Raw genomic sequence first — 22,259 nt, 5'->3', positions numbered from 1 at the left:
CACAGAGCGGGAGATTCGAGTCTAAACACCCACTGAAAACGCAACCGTGAATTACATCGTTTTTCCCACCAATTCAGCACTTCGAATTTATTTCGGGGAGAATCGGGCCCCCGCTGTGCAAAACGCAGGCCGCACAAAAATGAATACAGGCCATCGTGTATTGAATTAGATTTGTTTCATTGACAGACATTATCTTAGATAATATTTATTTTTAAAAGTCTGTATGTACCCAAAACGGCAATGCTGCCCAGCCCATATTAGGAAAATCAGAGGAGTGGTTATCATTTTGGTGTCTTTGGACTCTGTCCTTCAAGGATATTGTGAATAGAAGAAGGGTTCACTGGCTATTTGTGTGTTTCTTCCATAGGCATAACTCTCTTTATATCCACCATTAGGAAGTGTAGTCCTCTATGGCGGGAGAGTTAAAGAACAAAGAACAACACAGCGCTGGAAACAGGCCCTTCGGCCCAATGAGCCCGCGCCGCCATTTTAATATTGTGACCGCCCTCTTCTACCTATGACCTTTGTCTACGCCTACTGGACTCCACAATAAAGGAACCATAACCAGATTGAGGGATGACTAATTTAGGGACAATTTGTTAACACCAATCAGCCTAACAGCACGTTTTTGGGGTGTGGGAGGAAACCGGAAAAAACCCACGCAATCATGGGGAGAATGTGCAAACTCCCACAGACACCGGCCCAAATCCGTACCTGCACAGCAAACAGTGATAGTCACTGAGCTGTCGTGTTGCCCGTCAGTCGGTCCAGTTTAAGCGTACACTAACGAGGTGAACTCTAGGCTACTCTCGCAGCAACATCCAAGAGCAGCCCTCGCACGACCCACCGCGTGTATGCCCCTTGTTGGACAACAAGGCGGACCGGATTGCCTGTGGATTAAAAGTTTTCTATACCTCTTTGGAGGCCATCTCCACCGTAGGAGAATTTAGAAAGAAAAATCACTGCAATGACTGACAAAGATTTGTAAAGTAACACATTTTGAAGAATGTTTTTTAACAATAAGTGACAAGTTGAAATGTGCATTCAGCGGGGCTGGGGGTGGTGGGGGGGGTTGGTTTGGAAGAACTCAGTTGCACAGTACCACCAGATGAATGTCAATTTGCCAGGGCAGGCAGCACACGGGCACTGTCTGTGCGGTTCCCCTCGATGATGCCAACGCTGTTCAGCCATATCACCGCCTGCTCCTTGGAAATGGTTAAGTCTGCACAGTAGCACGATGCAGAACAAATTTCTACCCCATATACTTAGAAAGGAAATTAAGTTCTGTCACTGTACAATAATGGCCCTCCCAGAAAGTTCTTGAAGCAATTAATTTGTTTGAAGTGCGAGAATTGCGAACACATAGGCAAATATGGCAGTCAGATTATGATGTGGAGATGCTGGCGTTGGACTGGGGTAAACACAGTAAGAAGTCTGACAACACCAGGTTTAAATCCAACCGATTTATTTGATAGTAAACTCGCAAGTCAGATTACTGACATCCTCAAGCTAAGGGGGGGGGGACAGTTTAGAACGGAGTTGAGGAGGAACTTCTTCACTCAAAGGGTGGTGAATCTCTGGAATTCTTTGCCCATTGATGTGGTGGAGGCTACCTCGCTAAATATATTTAAGACGCGGGTAGATAGGTTTTTGGTAGGCAAGGGAATTAAGGGTTATGGGGAGAAAGCGGGAAAGTGGAACTGAGCCACTTCAGATCAGCCATGATCTTATTGAATGGCGGGGCAGGCTCGAAGGGCTGGATGGCCTACTCCTGCTCCTATTTCTTATGTTCTTATTGACAATAAGATCTTCCAAACAACGATGAGGTGAATATCCGGTTAAATCAGATTGGCCAAGCGTTCAGTGCTATCCAAGTTATCAAGAGTGCTCTGTGCTTCTTGGGACACACAGACAGGTTCCATCTTGCTTTTATCATTCCACCCAGAGGACAGTATCTCTGTCACTGCAGCATTATCTCTGCATTGCATTGGAGTGACTATCTAGATTAGATCTTCAATTCAGATGCCTGGGTCCACAATCAGCAGATTCAAAGAACTGAACCAAACTAACGATTAGCATTTCTAAACAAAAAATAATGTGCATCTCCTTACTTATTTCCATTTGAACAAACTAAATCACAAGACTATCAGATATCTAAAAACAGTCCTGTTAACATTGCGGAATTATGTGTAATTAAGACAAAGTAGGTTTACAGATATTTATAAAATTATACACTTCCATAGAATATTCATGAATTGATTATTGATTTCAACATGAGGGTAACAATGGCGGTGATTTTCCATCCACATTGGGCCACATTGGACTTGGTCCTGGGTAATGAGTCGGGCCAAGTGTTAGATTTGTTTGTGGGAGAGCACTTTGGAGATAGTGACCACAATTTGGTGTCCTTCATTATTGCAATGGAGAGGGATAGTGTCACATGGCAGGGCAAGGTTTATAATTGGGTAATTATGATGCAATTAAGCAAGAATTAGGGAGCATAAACTGGGAACAGAAACTGTCAGGAAAAGGCACAAACGAAAAGTGGAGCTTGTTCAAGGAACAAATACTGCATGTCCTTGATAAGTGTGTCCCTGTCAGGCAGGGAGGAAATGGCCAAGTGAGGGAACCATGGTTCACAAAGGAGGTTGAATGTCTTGTCAAGAGGAAAAAGGAAGTGCATGCAAAGATGAGAAAACAAAGTTCAGTTGGGTCGCTTGAGGGTTACAAGATAGCAAGAAATGAGCTAATAAAAAAGGGCTTAGGAGAGCTGGGAGGGGGCATGGGATGTCCTTGGTGGGTCAGATCAAGGAAAATCCCAAGGTTTGCTCTTATGTGAGAAATAAAAGAATGACCAGGGTGAGGTTAGGGCTGGTCAAGGATAATAGTGGGAACTTGTACACAGAGTCAGAAGAGATAGGAGAGGTGATGGATGAATACTTTTCTTCAGTGTTCACCAAGGAGAGGGGCTATGTTTTTGAGGATGAGTGTGTGATACAGGCTGATAGGACGGTGGAGGTAGATGTTCTGAGGGAAGATATATTAGCAATTTTGAAAAACCTGAGGGGCGATAAGTCCCCTGGGCCAGATGGGATATATCCTAGGATTCTTTGAGAGGCAAGGGAGGAAATTGCAGAGCCTCTGGCTTTGATCTTTGGGCCCTCACTGTCCACGGAGATAGTGCCAGAGGACTGGAGAGTGGTGAATGTTGTTCTTCTGTTCAGGAAAGGAAGTAGGAATGACCCTGATAATTATAGGCCTATCAGTCTTACTTCGGCAGTTAGTAAGTTAATGGAAAAAGTCCTGATGGATAGGATTTATGATCATTTGGAAAGATGCAGCTTAATCTGGGATAGTCAACATGGATTCGTGAAGGATAAGTCTTGCCTCACAAATTTTATTGAATTCTTTGAGGAGGTAACTAAGTGTGTAGACAAAGGTAAAGCAGTTGATGTCATATACATGGATTTTAGTAAGGCGTTTGGTAAGGTTCCCCATGGTAGGCTCATGAAGGTGGTAAGGAGGTGTGGGATAGAGGGAAATTTGGCCGATAGGAAAAGTAACTGGTTATCTCATAGGAAAAAGTCTGACAACACCAGGTTTTAGTCCAACCGATTTATTTGATAATACTCACAAGCTTTCGAGGGGACTGCCTCTTCGTCAGGTGAATGGAGAGTTCTGGCCAGAACTCTCCATTCACCTGACGAAGAGGCAGTCCCCTCGAAAGCTTGTGAGTATTATCAAATAAATCGGTTGGACTAAAACCTGGTGTTGTCAGACTTTTTACTGTGTTTACGCCAGTCCAACGCCGGCACACCCACATCATATCTCATAGAAGACAGAGGGTGGTGGTGGATGGAAAATTTTCAGACTGGAGACCAGTTACCAGCGATGTACCACAGGGATCAGTGCTGGGTCCCTTGCTATTTGTGATTTTTATCAATGACTTGGAGGAGGGGTTTGAAAGGGCATCAAGATTGGTGAAGTATTGGATGAGGTGGAGGGCTGTTGTAGGCTGCAAAGAGACATTGATAGGATGCAGAGCTGGGCAGAAAAATGGCAGATGGAGTTTAACCCTGATAAGTGCGAGGTGATTCATTTTGGTAGGACAAATTTGAATGCGGATTACAGGGTCAATGGCAGGGTTCTGAGGAATGTGGAGGAACAGAGAGATCTTGAGGTTCATATCCACAGATCTCTGAAGGTTGCAGTCAAGTGGATAGAGCCGTGAAGAAGACTTATAGTATGTTAGTGTTTATTAACAGGGGGTTTGAGTTTAAGAGCCATGGGGTTCTGCTGCAACTGTCCAGGACCTTGGTGAGACCACATTTGGAATATTGTGTGCAGTTCTGGTCACCTCACTATAAAAAGGGTATGGAAGATTTGGAGATAGTGCAGAGGAGATTTACCAGGATGCTGCCTGGTTTGGAGGGTAGGTCTTACGAGGAAAGATTGAGGGAGCCATGGCTTTTCTTTTTAGAGCGGAGGAGGATAAGAGGTGACTTAATAGAGGTTTATAAGATGATGAGGGGGATAGATAGAGCGGACGTTCAGAGACTATTTCCTCAGGTGGATCATAGAATCATAGAACCCTGCAGTGCAGAAAGAGGCCCTTCGGCCCATCAAGTCTGCACCGAACACAATAGCTGTTACTAGGGCGCATAACTATAAAGTTCATGGTGGGAGATATAGGAGGATGTCCGAGGTAGGTTCTTTACTCAGAGAGTGACTGGGGTGTGGAATACACTGCCTGCTGTGATAATGGAGTCGGACACTTTAGGAACTTTCAAACAGTTATTGGATAGGCACATGGAGCACACCAGAATGATGAGGAGTGGGATAGCTTGATCTTGGTTTCGGAAAAAGCTCGGCAGGGCCTGTACTTTGCTGTACTGTTCTATGTTTCTATTGCGCCCGGCACAGATCCCATTATGTCAGGAGCAGATCAGGAAGTGGGATTTGCGCCGGGTGCCAAATGAAAGCGAGAGCATGAACCTGATAACCATTCATTAACATAGACTTCCAAATGCAAAGTCGGCTTGACGCTGATCCTTCCGGGAATGTGCAATATTCCTATCTGTCGGCATAACATGGCACCGGCAAGCATCCCTACTGGTCTCCACAAATGGAAACTAGATGGGAGTACCACTCCAGAAACCTCAAGAGCTCATTGTGGCCCTCGGTGGTCATGGTGCCCTGACAATGCAACTGGCACCCTGGCTGTACCCCTGGCTTCCTGGCAATGCCATCTTGTGGTCACAAACTAGCTGAATATCCAGGGAGTGGAACTCATTTCTACTGATGAACCACAGTGCCTGACACTTTGGGGACTGCAGGGTGACATGCGTGTAATTGATATCCCTCTACACGTTTGGCAAATCCCACGGAGGTCCCCACTGGCGGCCTGGAAAGACTTGGTTGTATAAAGGTTTAAGGCTGCCATAATCTTCACCGCCACTGGTAATGGGTGTCCCCCTGTCCCTCAGGGTATTGCACCATCTTCTTACGGAGCCAGAACCAGCGGCGGGCATGAGGCATCCAGCAGCTTTGTGAAAGACATGCGTATCCTGGGGTCTCCACCTTCTCTGTGCCCTGGGTTCCCCAGTTGGCCTGATGGGTGGTGCCTCCTGCCCCTAACTGGTATCCACCTGTCCTCCTATTGCAGCCTCCGGCCCAGGCTGGCCTCGCAGTGTGCAGATGTCTCCCTCCTCCGCTTCCTCCCCTGCAGCCACAAGAATAACCACCAGGTCTGCTGGTTCCATGGCAGAGAAGAGGTTGGAAATGGGACTGAGATAGTTAGTAAGGTTATTCCTCCTGGGATCCACACTTCCTCCCAGCAATGTGCATGAGTGTGGACGGTGGCAACCTGGCACCATTCCCCTTGCTTGGTGCCACCTTTGATGCACCCTCGCCATGGAGAGCACATGGGTGGCTGTGCGGAGGTCTCAAGACAGAGATGAGGAGGAATTTCTTCAGCCAGAGATGGTGAATCTGTGGAACTCTTTGCTGCAGAAGGCTGTGGAGGCCGGGTCACTGAGCACCTTCAAGACAGAAATAGATTGGGTCTTGATTAATAAGGGGATCGGGGTTATGGGGAGAAGAACGGGGATGAGAAAAATATCAACCATGATTGAATGGTAGAGCAGACTCGATGGGCCGAGTGGCCTAATTCTACTCCTATGTTTTATGGTCTTATGGTCTAATAGCTGTAATTCTCGCTGGTGTGACATCTGACTGACAAGGTGTGTAATGTGTGAGTGTGTGTGTGGGGGATGATTGTGTGCGGAACTTGCCGATTATATTGAAATCCATTCAAATGCAGGCAAATTGATGTCTCACCCATTCTGGGCATGAAGCTGTTCACACCTGGAAAAAGTGGCTGGTGCCATGTTTCTGGCTTTTAGCTTCGCATGCAATCTTACCACCTCACCACACCGATGGACAGGTGAGATGAGATTGGAAGATCACAGCCTTTGTTAATAGATCTGAGAAAATTCTGCTCAACATTAATAATATGCTAGTGGAGAATAGTATAACGTTAGCAAGTGTGAGGTTATCCACTTTGACAGGAATAATAGTAGGAGGGATTATTATTTAAAGGGCGAAAAGCTGCAGCATGCTACGGTGCAGAGGGACCTGGGGGTTCTTGTGCATGAGTCGCAAAAACCCAGTCTGCAGGTGCAGCAGGTGATCAAGAAGGCGAATGGGATGCTGGCCTTTATAGCGAGGAGGATAGAATATAAAAGTAGGGAGGTCTTGCTGCAACTGTACAGGGTACTGGTGAGGCCGCAACTGGAGTACTGTGTGCAGTTTTGGTCACCACACTTGCGCAAGGATATTTTAGCTTGGAGGGAGTGCAGAGGAGGTTCACTAGGCTGATACCGGAGATGAGGGGGTTGGACTATGAAGAAAGTCTAAATAGACTGGGTCTGTACTCATTGGAGTTTAGAAGGATGAGGGGGGATCTTATAGAGATGTATAAGATAATGAAAGGGATGGATAGGGTAGAGGTACAGAGATTTTTCCTGCTTAGAAAGGATAGCAGGACTAGAGGGCACAGCCTCAAGATAAGGGGGTGGGGACGGTTTAGATCAGAGTTGAGGAGGAACTTCTTCACTCGAAGGGCGGTGAATCTCTGGAATTCTCTGCCCGTTGAAGTGGTGGAGGCTACCTTGCTAAATATATTTAAGTCACAGGTAGATAGGTTTTTGACAGACAAGGGAATTAAGGGTTATGAGGAGAAAGCGGGAAAGTGGAACTGATCCACTTCAGATCAGCCATGGTCTTATTGAATGGTGGGGCAGGCTCAAAGGGCTAGATGGCCTACTCCTGCTCTTATTTCTTATGTTCTTACAACCTGCATTAATGGTTGCCACGTTTTTAACAAATTGTTAAATTAAGCTATCACTTGGGTAACTGGAAAGATTCTAATTTGGAGAACAGTGGTCATTAATTGCTTTGGATGAAAGGATCATTTTGAATTCTGAACCATCAATGGGAGAGGGGGAAATGAGCAAAATGCCACAAGTCGCTTCTCACCCTGAAGCAGTTGTTAGGAGCTCAATGGTTCCAAACAGATCAAAGTACTCCTAATTAATATACTGAACACTGGTGCTCTCAAACAGCTTTCTATATCTGAGGCCAGTTGAATCATCATCCAGAACCTTGGAATAATTCCTTACTACAAAAAGTAATATCGCATATTAAACTTGGTTAACAAAAAATCTAGACAGTGACCAAAATATTAGGCAAATTTTTAATTCAAATTGTTGAAATCTAAACCTGAAAGGATGGTGGAAGATGATTCCCTAAATAATTTTCAGAAGTACTTGAGACTAGGAAATAACAGAGTTAGAAACAAAAGGGGAGAGGGGGCAAAGCATGACTGCTCCCTTCAAGAGCCAGCACAGGGGCTGACAGGCCAAATGGCCTCCTTCTATGCTGTAAGATTCTATGAAGTTGTAGTTTTATTAATACACAGTGAATATCAAACGAAGAACTGTGGAATAAAGCTGTGGAATATTTGTGGGGTGACTGGGGGTGAGGGAGAGAAGGGCTTCACGGAGTGCATAGAATAACTTTTTACAAAGTGCTTTACAAACATAGATTCTCATATTTCTATGATACATCATATATTTATCTCCAATATGCAATCTTTAATAATTATGCATTGCATGTTGCAGTGTTGCTTTGTTGATATTTAGTTTTTGCTGACATCTTGGGTCACATTACTGTTTTAAAAATATATTTGTTCATAGTATGTAGGTATCGCTGGCAAAGCCAGTATTTGTTAGGCAATCCTAATTGTCCTTGAGGAGATGGTAGGGAATTAAAACTGGTTCACATTGGAATATAGTTTGTAAAGCACTGCCATAATCCTTTGCTTCACTTGACATGTACAAGGTCACGTTCTGTTGTTTCCATGGACTGTATCCTGTACATGCACTAAGTCTACTGAGTGCCAAGATGCTAAGGTCATTCTGGTGATTTTATACGAATGTATTGATCTACAAACTCAACGGTAATAGAAGGTAAACAAAGTGTAAACAAATGCTTCTACTCGTTTGAAATTGAATAATCCCACCAATTATGGGAGGTACGTTGGCACAGTAGTTACTACTCCTGCTTCACAGCACCTGGTACCCAGATTCAATTCCAGCCTCGGTTGACTGTCTGTGTGGAGTTTGCACATTCTCTCCGTGTCTGCATGGGTTTCCTCTGGTCCCACACTCTATAAAGATGTGTGGGGTTAGGTTAATTGGCCATGCTAAATTGCCTCTTAGATAGGCCTGGGTGGGATTATTGTCGGTGCAGGCTCAGTGGTCTTCTGCACTGTAGGCATTCTATGACCTGAAGCATTTGAATTTCACAACAGGTCGTTAAAAAAAGTTGCTCTCAATAAATGATTCCTTGTCACAAAACACTTCAGGCTTTTTTGACACTGGCCACTTTCCCCTGCTGATGTGTGATTGTGCAAATACCATCCAATCCATGGAGCATCTTGTTTAGGCAATAAATTATTGCATTAACATGATTTCTATTCCATTGAGTTTAACGGTTTGAAGGATGATCTAATCAAGGCCTTTAAAATGATTACCTCAGGTAGATACAACGAAACGATTATCTCTGGTAAAGAATGCAGAAAGAAGTCTCACAACACCAGGTTAAAGTCCTACCAATTTATTTGATAGTAAACTCACAAGCTTTCAAGGTTTGCCCGAAGTTTGTGTTGTGAGACTTCTTACTGTGTTTACCCCAGTCCAACACCGGCATCTCCACATAAAGAATGCAGAAGCAGACGGCATAATCTTAGTATTACACAGTGGACATTTGGGAATAAAATCAGGAAGAACTTGTACACAAAGGGGAGTGGGAATCTTCGAACTCTCTCCACCAAAAGACGGTAGATGTTGAACATTTTCAAGACTGGAATTTTTGTTGAGGGCATCAAGAGATATGGAGCGAAGGTGGGTAAGTGGAACAAACAGAAATCCACAGGAGATTTCTGTCCTCGCTATCTCCATGTTACAGATCAAATTATTTAATCACATTTTTGATGCAGCTCAAAGGGCTGAAAGCCTGCTCCTATTCTTTTATAAGTTTTATCTGTCATAAACTGCTTCTTTGATCAGACACTGGAATGGTTTATAACACAGTAAGAAATCTCACAACACCAGGATAAAGTTCGACAAGCTTTGCCCCTTCATCCCGAAAGCTACTGGCGTTTGCTACTAAACAAACCTGTTGGACTTTAATCTGGTGTTATGAGACTTCTGATTGTGTTTACCCCAGTCCAACGCCGGCATCTCCACATCATGGTTTATAGCAAAAGCTTGCTCCCTCCAACAGAAAGACATGGGGAAGGAAAGCAATTTGAAATTATTTATGTCTCAAGTTCACACATGAATTGCTATCAATATCTTGGTCCCAAACATCAGTTAGCCTGACTCTCAAGAGCATTCAATGTGATGTGGCCACCTTATAAGAAAGATAAACATGGACACTATCACACTGGGCCTGTGATTTTCCAGTCTCGTTAATGACTCATACTCAAGTCCGAAGATACAGCACCAGCTTGGTATTCCTTCTCTAAACTTCAGAACAATATCCATCCTCTATCTTTCTCTTTGATCCCAGTTTCTAATTCAGAGGTGCATTGGAGGCTAATTTGAAAGCCTCTGGAAACAGGCATGGGGGTAATGATGCAGAATTAAACTGCAACCATTGCTTCGGATACAGGCAGTGAGCCAACTTTGTGTTGTCTGCCGATTAATGTGATTGCAAAATGCAACCACACCAACTTGGCTAATGAGCACTGCACACCTCAGCCAGTGGCCCAGGACTGTCAGATGTTAGCGCTAGTTAAATGCAGCCTGCACCACTTAACCCCAGATTACGTCTCTGAAAAGAAAGATGTAGGGTTGGATTTTCCAGCCACGCTCATCCCAAAACGAGAAAATCCTGCCCGAGGCCAACGGGCCTTTGTATGGTCCCCAACCCCCCTTTGCCTGGCTGCTATGATTCCCGTGGCAGGCGGGATTGGAAAATTTCCCTTGTGGCTGGAGCAGGTGCTGACGCTCATTGGAAAAAGGTATGATAATGACACCATGAATGTTCTTCTGGAGGTGCACAGGAGAATGATGTGTCCTGTCCACAGAGCTCCAGTCAAACTCTCAGGAGACAATGAGGGTGGGTAGCCACGGTGATCAGTGCTGGAAGTCAAGCCGGGGAGAACATGGATGGAGTGCCGTCCGACATTCATGGCCTGGTCAAAGTCAGTTAATGCATCTTTAAATGTTATATCCAATCAACAGTATCAGTAGCCTCAACAACTGCTCAATGAGCAATCCCTCATTTGTATCAAATAACAAGAGAATAATACATCTCGGCCTCCTCCAGGGGTCCCCAGCATTCTTCAGCCAATTTAACTCATTCCACTTCAGGTTAAGAAATGGCTGAAAGCACTGAGGCATACAAGATGATCAAAGGATTGGATAGGGTGGACAGTGAGAGCCTTTTACCTCGGATGGTGATGGCTAACACAAGGGGACATAGCTTTAAATTAAGGGGTGGTAATTATAGGACGGATGTCAGAGGTAGGTTCTTTACTCAGAGGGTAGTAAGGTCGTGGAATGCCCTGCCTGCAGCAGTTGTGGACTCGCCAACTTTAAGGGCGTTCAAATGGTCAGTGGATAGGCATATGGATAACATTGGAATAGTTTAGGTTAGAGGGTCATTAGATTGGTTCCACTGGTCAGCGCAACATCGAGGGCCGAAGGGCCTGTACTGTGCTCTAATGTTCTATGTTCTATCACTGGGTATTGCAAAGGCAATGGGCCTCAACAATATTCCGGCAAGACTCATGCTCCAGAATTTGCTGCACTGCTTGCCAATTACATCTACCTGGCAATGTGAAAAATTGCCCAGACATGTCCTATACACAAGAAACAGGACAAATTCAACCAGGCCAATTACTGCCCCATCAGTCTACTCTTGACCATCAGTAAAGTGATTATAAGAGTCATCAACATTGCTACCAAGTGGCACCTATTCAGCAATAACCTGCTCAATGGCACTCAATTTAAGTTCCACTGGACTTGCCAAATACAGTGGCTACAAGACCAGGTCAAAGTCTAGAAATCCTGTGACAAGTAACTCACCTTCTGTTTCACCAAAGCCTGTCCACCATCTACAAGGCACAAATATTCTCCACTTGTCTGGATGAGTGTTAAGCGTCCAATAACACTCAAGAAGCTTGACACCATTCAAGACAAAGCAGCCTGCTTGATTGCCATGCCATCCACAATCATTCACTCCCTCCACTACCAATGAACAGTGGCAACAGTGTGTACCATCTACAAGATGCACTGCAGGAACTCACCCAGGTTCCTCCAGCAGCATCTTCCAAATCTACATGTGCTACATCCTAGAAGGACAGGGCAACGTAGATGAGATCACCACCACCTGGAAGTTCTCCTTCAGTCCCTCATCATCCCTATATCTCTGAACTATCTTGCCGTTCCTTCACTATCACTGAGTCCAAATCCTGGAATTCCCTCCCTAACAGCAGTGTGGGTGTACCTACACCACAGGGACTGCAGCAGTTCAAGAAGGCAGCTCACCACCAATTAGGGATGGCCGATAAATGCTGCCTTAGCCAGCAATGCCTACATCTGAAAATGAATAGAAACAAGTACGGCATTCCCATTGTTAACCTGCCAGCAAACTTTACCAGGTGAGTTGGTTAGCTCAGTTGGCTGGTTAGTGCTGCAGAGCGATGCCCCCAGCATGGGTTCAATTCCCGTACTGGCTGAGGTTATTCATGAAGGCCCCACCTTCTCAACCTTGCCCTTGTCTAAGGTGTGGTGATCCTCAGGTTAAATCAGCTCTCTCCCTCAAAGGTGAGAACACCCATGATCATCTGGGACTATGGCAATTTTAATCTTTATCAATCAGGGCACACAAGTTCCTATTTGCCTTGCTCCCTTACACATACTACTGTTGTAAGACTCATACTTGCATCTCTTTTTACCCCCTCCCTCTCCACATCACAAACATTCTTCTTTCTGCTAACCAGGTGTTGTCACTTGGCCAGGCAGTGTTGGAAGAGTAGAAGTGGAAGGCAAGAAGATCACAGTTGAGTGAAGAAACACCATCTCTCTATCTCATATTTGCAGACACCAGCTCAAGAACTGACAACACACATATATTTTTCACTTGTTCCTAGAATGTGAGTGTTGCAGATCGGCTGGAGAGGCAGGAGCTGTACGTGTTGAGACACAAATGGCCTGCAGGCAAAGCAGGTGGCAAATGTATTGTAGACGTCATTGGTGGGTGAGGTTAGCCACAAGTTCTGCTGCAAATGGGCCAGATAAGCAAGAAAACAAGTGAGAGGTTGCACAACGAATTGTTTAGCCTGTCAGAAAACCTGTACGCAATGTCAAGGATCTTGGAAGAGTCCAACATTACACAGGCTTCATGCAGGTCTTGGAGCCCAAACTTTGCAACATGGAGGTGCTGGCAACTCCAGTTACCCATTCATGGGCCCAACTACGATGCAATATCTGATGTTCAATGTCTCAGCTCGAACTCAGTCCAAGCAGAAGCCACCCAATGTCTGAATGCTACAATAGAAGCTCAGGCTTCTGTCAGAGAAGACCAGTTTGTGGGTATGTGAGATCAGACTGCTCTCCTGCTCGCTGTCAAGATGGCTGACAACATGGCTGCAGATGGCAGTGTTCAAAGCTTTAAGGATGCCGTAACAGTTTAGAAAACGATACTCCATCATATTGCTCCAGTTGTTGAGTTATTAGCAGTACGGAGACTGAGCCTGCTATCCTGTACCTGCCTGGTAATTATTTTGTGATTTGTGTACAAGGACAGCCAGCTCCTTTTGTACCAATGCATTCTGCAATCTCCTTCCAATTAAATAATATTCTGCCTTTCAATCTTTCCTGCCAACATGGACAACCTCACATTTTCCCACATTATATTCTATCCGTCATTTTTTTATTTGCACACCCACTGAACCTATCCATATCCCATTGCAGACTCTTTGTGTCCTTCTGAGAATGTGCTTTCCTACATTCGTATCATCAGCACATGTAGCCACAATACAATCAGTCCCTTCATCCAAGTCGTTGGTAGAGATCTTAAGTAATCGGGTCCCCAGCACTGATCCCTGCAACACTCCACCGGTTAGTTTTCCAAGCTGAAAATGACCCATTATCCTGACCTCACTTAGTTAATACTTTGCTAATATGTCACCCTTGAGCTCTTATGAAACCTTCAACGTGGCACCTTATGGAATGCCTTTTAGAAAACCAAATACATTACTTCTATTGGTTTCCCTCTTTCGCAACGTAATTGTTACATCCTCGAAGAATTCTAATTTGGCTTATTATTGTCACATGCATTGGGATACGGTGAAAAGTATTGTTTCTTTCTCTCACACTGGTTCAGCACTGCCAGCCATAAAATTGCTGTTTGTCTGGAATATGCTTTGGTTTATAGTGGCAATGAGAAAGACATTGGATGGAATTTTCCCATCCAGACCGCCACAGGAATCGTAGTGGACGGGACAGGAAACTCAGCAGACCATGCAAAGATCCATCATCCTTGGGAGGGAATTTCCGGCCTTCAGCTGGAAAATCCCATCCATTAGCTTTGTATCCGAGTGGAAACGCTAATCAGCTACTTCTGACATTCATCTTACAAACAAAGGGACAGGTTAACACTGACAGACCTTTCCAGATAGAACCATAGAACCCTACAGTGCAGAAACAGGCCCTTTGGCCCATTGAGTCAGCACCGATCACCGACCCAGGCCCTATCCCCATATCCCTACACGTTTACCTGCTAATCCCTCTAACCTACACATCCCAGGACACTAAGGGGCAATTTTAGCACGGCCAATCAACCTAACCCGCACATCTTTGGACTGTGGGAGGAAACCGGAGTACCCGGAGGAAACCCACACAGACACGAGGAGAATGTGCAAACTGCACACAGACAGTGACCCGAGCCGGGAATCGAACCCAGGACCCTGGAGCTGTGAAGCAGCAGTGCTAACCGCTGTGCTACCATGCCGCCCACAAATCTTAGAAGATTTCTCATTATGAACTTAGAAACCTCGGTCATTGTCCCCAAGTGTGAATACCTAGAATGAAACAATCTGAGTCGGAATCATTCTTCAATTAGTAACAAATAAGCCACCACAGGAAATCCGAGCTGTGAGGATGCAGAAAGATCAGTGTGAAGTAATCTTTGCAGTCAGCAATAGCTGCTCAGCATTGTCACTGACTGGAAATCTGGGTCATGGAGGAAAGAAAATCTCACTGCATTATAACTGCACTTTACAAATCACATCTCAAAGGAGAACAATCAAATGTCATTCTATTGTGAGGGAGTCAATAATTTTTGGCTTTTCTTTCTGTGCGTTTTTGTCAGTTAGCATCTATAGAGATGACCTTTCATTGACTGGAGATTATAACTTTTGAGGTATGGAGTGTACCCAGCTTGGATACGTTAGACCCTGTCTAAGAACAGAGGGTGAAACACTGTTGGGACATTGAAAAAGGTCACAGATTGGTTCAAGAGGCAGAGTGAACTTCAGCCCATGGACAGGAGTAAGTAGAACATAGAGCATAGAACGTTTCAGCGCAGTATAGGCCCTTTGGCCCTCAATGTTGCGTCGACCTGTGAAACCAATCTAAAGCTCATCTAATCTACACTATTCCAATAACATCCGTATGTTTACCCAATGACTATTTAAATGCCCTGAATGTTGGCGAGTCTACTACTGTTGCAGGCAGGGCATTCCACACGCTCACTACCCTCTGAGTAAAGAACCTACCTCTGAAATCTGTCCTTTATCTATCACCTCTCAATTTAAAGCTATGTCCCTTCATGCTAGCCATCTCTTAAAGGAAAATGCCTCTCACTGTCCACTATATCTAATTCTCTGATCATCTTTTATGCCTCTATTAAGTCACCTCTTAACTTTCTTTCTTTAACAAAAACAGTCTCAAATCCCTCAGCCTTTCCTCATAAGACCTTCCCACCATTCCAGGCAACATCCTGGTAAATCTCCTCTGCACCCTTTCCAATGCTTCCACATCCTTCCTATAATGTGGCGACCAGAACTGTACACAATATTCCAAATGCAGCCGCACCAGAGTTTTATACAGCTGTAAAATGACCTCATGGCTCCAAAACTCAATCCCTCTATCAATAAAAGCTAACACACTGTACACCTTCTTAACAGCCCTATCAACCTGGGTACCAACTTTCAGGGAACTATGTACATGGACACCGAGATCTCTCTTCTTGTCCACACTACCAAGTATCTTACCACTAGCCCAGTACTCTATATTCCTGTTATCCCTTCCAAAGTGAATCAATGCACATTCATCCACATTAAACTCCATTTGCCACCTCTCAGCCCAGTTCTGCAGCTTATCTATGTCCTTCTGTAACCTGCAACATCCTCCTGCACTGTCCACAACTCCACCGACTTTAGTGTCATCTGCAAATTTACTAACCCATCCTTCTACGTCCTCATGCAGGTCATTTATAAAAATGACAAACAGCAGTGGCCCCAAAACAGATCCTTGTGGCACACGACTAGTAACCGAACTCCAGGATGATTTCCCATCAACCATCACCCTCTGTCTTCTTACAGCTAGCCAATTTCTGATCCAAACTGCTAAATCACCCTCAATCCCATGCCTCTGTATCTTCTGCAATAGCTTACCGTGGCGAACCTTATCAAACACTTTACTGAAATCCATATACACCACATCGACTGCTTTACCCTCATCCACTTCTTTGGTCACCTTCTCAAAGAACATAAGAAATAGGAGCAGGAGTAGGTCATCTAGCCCTTCGAACCTGCCCTGCCATTCAATAAGATCATGGCTGATCTGAAGTGGCTCAGTTCCACTTTCCCGCTTTCTCCCCATAACCCTTAATTCCCTTGTCTATCAGAAATCTATCTACCCGTGACTTAAATGTATTCAATGAGGTAGCCTCCACCACTTCAACGGGCAGAGAATTCCAGAGATTCACCACCCTTTGAGTGAAGAAGTTCCTCCTCAACTCTGTTCTAAACTGTCCCCCCCCCCCTTATTTTGAGGCTGTGCCCTCTAGTTCTGCTTTCCTTTCTAAGCGGGAAGAATCTCTCTACCTCTACCTTATCCATCCCCTTCATTAAAATGAAGAACTCAATAAAACTTGTGAGGCATGGTGAAGTGGGCAGTCAGCTCCATGCAGCTCAAGTGACTAGGAGCAAAGGAATATAGGAACATGAGGGTTAGGAGCAGCAGTAGGCAACTCAACCCTTTGAATCTGTTCCGTCATTCAATGGCTGATCTCTCCCTGGTCTTAAAGCCATCTCCCTACCTCATCTCCTTATCTCCTTGTCCTTTTTTATTAGGGATATGTTTATTGTCCTCTTGAAACCATTCAATAATTCGGACTCCACTGTGCTATGGGGTAACAAGTTCCACACATTCACTACCCTCTGCAAAAAGTAATTCCTACTCATCTCGATTTTAAATTTATTGCCTCTCAACCTATACCTGTGACCTCTTATACTAGATTAGCTTCATGATGCTGAGAAGATGGGGAGTCCCAGGAACAGTTGTTGATAGCAGTACAGGCAGAAAACTGAGACCATGCCTGAGTCTGGATGCTGCAGTGTAATCTGGTCATCACAGGTCAGCTCCTGTGGAAAGGAGTTGGACAGGTTGGACCTGGGAGAAGATTCGAGACGGTTCTGGAATAGTTTGTTTTTTAAGTGAGGATTGTACCCTTGGAGGTTGAGTGGAGTAGAGCTGTTGTCAGCTGAGGATCAGGACCTGAAGTTCCTCCTGAAGTAGACAGAGCTGTGTGACCCACAGTAATAACTATCATTTGGGCAGGTTGCCGAGAAATTTGGGGAACCCCCCTCTTGGTGGTGTCTGCTACTCAATGGAGTGTTCAACCACGGTTTGGCTGTTATTTCATGTTTGCTTCACGTTAATTAGAGTATGTGATAGAATACTATTTTTAGGCTGATTCGTGTTGACAAATTGTCCCTAAATTAGACCTCCCCAAATCTGGCGTAGAGGAAAGTCATAGGTAGAAGAAGGTAGATGAGGCATTCACTGAATGTCAAAACGTCAGCCCGGGCTTGTTGGGCCGAAGGGCCTGTTTCCTGTGCTGTGTTGTTCTTTTTTCTCTGTTCTTTGTACTAGCTGTTTGCTTTGTTGATTCTTGTACAGTAAAATTTCTCTTGTTTTGTTTAAAACCATGGAATCTTCTGGTTTTATTCTCTTAGCAAGTAACTGGAATTTCAAATTCCGTCTACTTTAACAAAGAGACTAATCAGATTGTAACAACATTTGGGGGTCTCATTCAGAATCGTACTAAAATTTAGGGGCCTGACCTGGGATTGTAACACATTCACCCATTAACATAAAAACATTTTCTCCAAGCAAAAAATTGGGGGAACAACACACACATGTGGTTTGATTTCATGTGATGCTACACAGCCTAATACGCATCCAATGGCAAGACAAAGTACCAGACACTGAAGTTCTCCCTAGAGCAAGTCTACCATCAGTCCACACACTGCTGATGAGAGCGCGGACCCGGTGGACAGGTCATGTCATCCGTATGTCAGATGAGCACATACCCAAGCAGCTACTTTTTGGGGAACTCTCTGCTGGAAGACGCTCGCATGGAGGGCAGAAGAAATGTTACAAAGACACACTCAAGGCCCCCCTGAAGTCGCTTGACATTGGCACGACCACCTGGGAAACGCTGGCACAAAACCGCCCTACCTGGTGCTGCCTCTCCCACAAAGGCTGTCAAGCTCATGAAGCAAGGTGTATGGCTGAACCACAACTTCAGCGCGAGCTGCGCAAGTCCAGAGCTACCAGCGCAACAACTACACAAGTCTGTACAATATGTGCCAGGACATCCTACACTTGAATTGGCCTGATCTTTGGACACACCGCAACCAGTCTCAAAATGACTAATGGTGTCGACGTCCTCATCGATGACGATGGACGAACAACAACACACAGCCTAATTCAATTCCTGGAGACGGGCAGTGACATGAGTGGCTACCTGAGTAGGTTTTAGCAATGGTATCAATGAGAAACACTGCGCAGGTAGCAGCTTGTGACGCTGACTGTCCCCGAGAATTCAACATAAGCTTAAAGCGGGGCTGTGCAATCAAAATTTTCCCCTTCATAGTTTCCCACGTCTTAAGACTTAACATAACGTTAAGTAAATATTTGAAGTGTTTTTAATCATTGTCCTATTTTACATTTTCAGTCACACTATCCTTTGCATTGCTGGAGACACATCATTAATTAACAACCTCTTTAAAAGAAATAAACCTTCTGTGGAATTCAGCAAATTATTCAATCCATTACCAATATTGCTCAGTTTCAATGCAAATTTTTGCCCTATTACTTTTTGACTCCAATCAAACATTTATATCCTTTCCATTAAAAGCAGAAGAAAAAGTCAATCTGATGACTTGAATATAAATGAACCAGATTTCAGTCCCGCCTCTACATAAATTCATAGAACATAGAACATAGAACATAGAACATTACAGCGCAGAACAGGCCCTTCGGCCCACGATGTTGCGCCGACCAGTTACAAAAACAATGACCCACTAGCCTATACCAATCCCTTTTCGTCCATAAACCTATCCAGAGATCTCTTAAACGCCCCCAAACTAGACGCATCTACAACTGCAGCAGGCAGGGCATTCCAATCCCTCACCACCCGCTGGGTAAAGAACCTACCCCTGACATCCGTCCTGTAGCTACCCCCCCTTAATTTAAAGTCATGCCCCCTCGTGCTAGCTTTCTCCATCCGAGGAAAAAGGCTATCACTATCCACCCTATCTAAACCTCTAATCATCTTATATGTTTCAATAAGATCCCCTCTTAGCCGCCTTCTTCCCAACGAAAACAACCCTAGATCCCTCAGTCTCTCCTCATAGGACCTCCCCACCATACCAGGCAACATCCTAGTAAACCTCCTCTGCACCCTCTCCAACGCCTCCACATCCTTCTTGTAATGCGGGGACCAGAACTGCACACAGTACTCCAAGTGCGGCCGCACTAGAGTAGTGTACAGTTGCAACATTACACTGCGACTCCTAAATTCAATCCCCCTACCAATAAACGCCAAGACACCGTACGCCTTCTTGACAACCTTATCTACTTGATTCCCAACTTTCAGGGATCTATGTACACACACACCTAGATCCCTCTGTTCATCCACACTATTCAAAGTCCTCCCGTTAGCCCTATACTCGACACATCTGTTGCTCCTACCAAAGTGAATTACCTCACACTTCTCCGCATTAAATTCCATCCGCCACCTCTCGGCCCAGCTCTGCAACCTATCTAAGTCTCCCTGCAGACTATGACACCCTTCCTCACAATCTACCACACCTCCAACTTTGGTGTCATCAGCAAATTTACTAATCCACCCAACTATACCCTCATCCAGATCATTAATAAAAATTACAAACAACAGTGGCCCCAAAACAGATCCCTGAGGCACACCACTCGTAACTGCACTCCATGATGAATATTTACCATCCACCACCACCCTCTGTCTCCTATCTGATAGCCAATTCCTGATCCAACTTCCTAGATTACCCACAATCCCATACATCTGCATTTTCTGCAGAAGCCTACCATGGTGAACCTTATCGAACGCCTTACTAAAATCCATGTATACCACGTCAACTGCCTTACCCCCATCCACCTCTTTGGTCACCTTCTCAAAAAACTCAATAAGGTTAGTAAGGCACGACCTACCCGCTACAAAACCATGCTGACTATTTCTAATCAATTCATTACACTCCAAATAACTATAAATCCTATCCCTAATAATTTTTTCTAAGACCTTGCCCACAACAGAAGTAAGACTCACCGGTCTATAATTCCCGGCAAAGTCTCTGTTCCCCTTCTTAAACAATGGGACAACATTCGCTATCCTCCAATCCTCCGGGACTACACCAGAGACCAATGACGACCTGAAGATCTGAGCCAGAGGCTCTGCAATCACCTCTCTAGCCTCCCAGAGAATCCTAGGGTAGATCCCATCCGGACCAGGGGACTTATCTATTTTCAGCCCCTCAAGAATTTCCAGCACATCCTCTTTAACAACCGTAATACTGTCTATTTTACACCCCTGCAACCCAATGTCCTCCTCAGCTATATTCATGTCCCCCTGCGTGAACACCGAAGAGAAATATTGGTTCAATACTTCTCCAATCTCCTCGGGTTCCACACACAACTTCCCCCTGCTGTCTGTAACTGGCCCTAATCTTGCCCTGACCAACCTTCTGTTCTTGACATACTTATAGAACGCCTTAGGATTCTCCTTAATCCTATCAGCCAAAGTCTTCTCATGTCCTCTTTTAGCCCTTCTCAACTCACTCTTCAACTCCCTCCTAGCCAATCTAAAGCTTTCTATTGCACTATCTGAGCCCTCCAATCTCATCCGAACATAAGCCTCCTTTTTCTTTTTAACCATCGACTCAACTCTTTTAGTGGCAACTCTTCAATTGGCAACATTTGTGTGAGTAGTTCTGCGTGCAACAGAAATAATTTATTATTTGGTTTTTATGGCACCGTGCTCGTGTAAATTTTAGTGCTTATCAACATAAAGCCTTTATTCAATGAAATGAATTCCATGCAAGTGGCAGAAGTGAACACAAAGGCATTATTTCAGAGAAATATTATGACTACACAAAAACAGTACTATGGCAGCTTCATCCATTCTGTTATGTGAATAGATTGTGACCTAATCTAGTTGAAGCAAATGTCACATGTTCTCCAGATAAAAACAACGCAGAGTGCATTGAACTTCTGACATCAGTGAGAGACTCACTAAGCAAATGATGTTTGACAGACAGAACAACTGTAAACTTTCAGACAAAATAAACACAGTAAACTAGAGGAAACCTTTTGGATGTCATCTAAGGGAGAAGGAGCAAATAGGTTTATAAAGGACATCAGAAACTGAATTATTTGGCGTATCATCTTCCTACACCCTGCAGCAGCATCAGATTCAAATACAACCACAGGAACTGGAATCACTTGTTCACTCCCTGAACCTATTCCATCATTTAATGAGAGCATGATTGATCTGTGACTTAATTTCATTTAGCTTCCTTTGCCCCATTCGCCTTAAATACGTTTATTAAACAAAAATCTGTCAATCTCAGTTTTAAAATTAACAACTGACTTCACATCAAACGTCATTAGCAGGCAGGCATTCCAAATTTCTCCCACCCTTTGTGTGAAGAGGTATTTTCTCATTTCACTCCTGGAAGCTCTGTCTCTAATTTTGTAACGATGCCTCCTAGTCCTAGACTTCCCAACAATCTTTGCTTTATTCATTTATGGCTCACTTGTTTTACTTCTGAGCTTCTGGAGATTCCCTTGACTGTTTGTATAAGGATGTGCATGTTATTGATGGTTTTCTCTTTTAATCCACAGGTGCTTTGGCCCGCCTTGTTGTCTAGCGAGGGGCATACACGTGGCGGGTCGTGCGAGGGCTGCTCTTGGATGTTTCGAGAGTAGCCTAGTGCTTCACGTCATTAGAGTACGCTTAAACTGGACCAACTGATGGGCAACTCGACAGCTCAGTCACTATCACTGTTTGCTGTGCAGATACATGGATTTGGGTGGGTGTCTGTGGGAGTTTGCGCATTCTCCCCGTGCTTGCGTGGG

The sequence above is a fragment of the Carcharhinus amblyrhynchos genome, chromosome 8, assembly GCF_965287045.1.
Source record: "Carcharhinus amblyrhynchos chromosome 8, sCarAmb.v2.hapA, whole genome shotgun sequence".
NCBI classification, from domain to species: domain Eukaryota; kingdom Metazoa; phylum Chordata; class Chondrichthyes; order Carcharhiniformes; family Carcharhinidae; genus Carcharhinus; species Carcharhinus amblyrhynchos.
Note: the sequence above shows the minus strand (reverse complement) of the source record.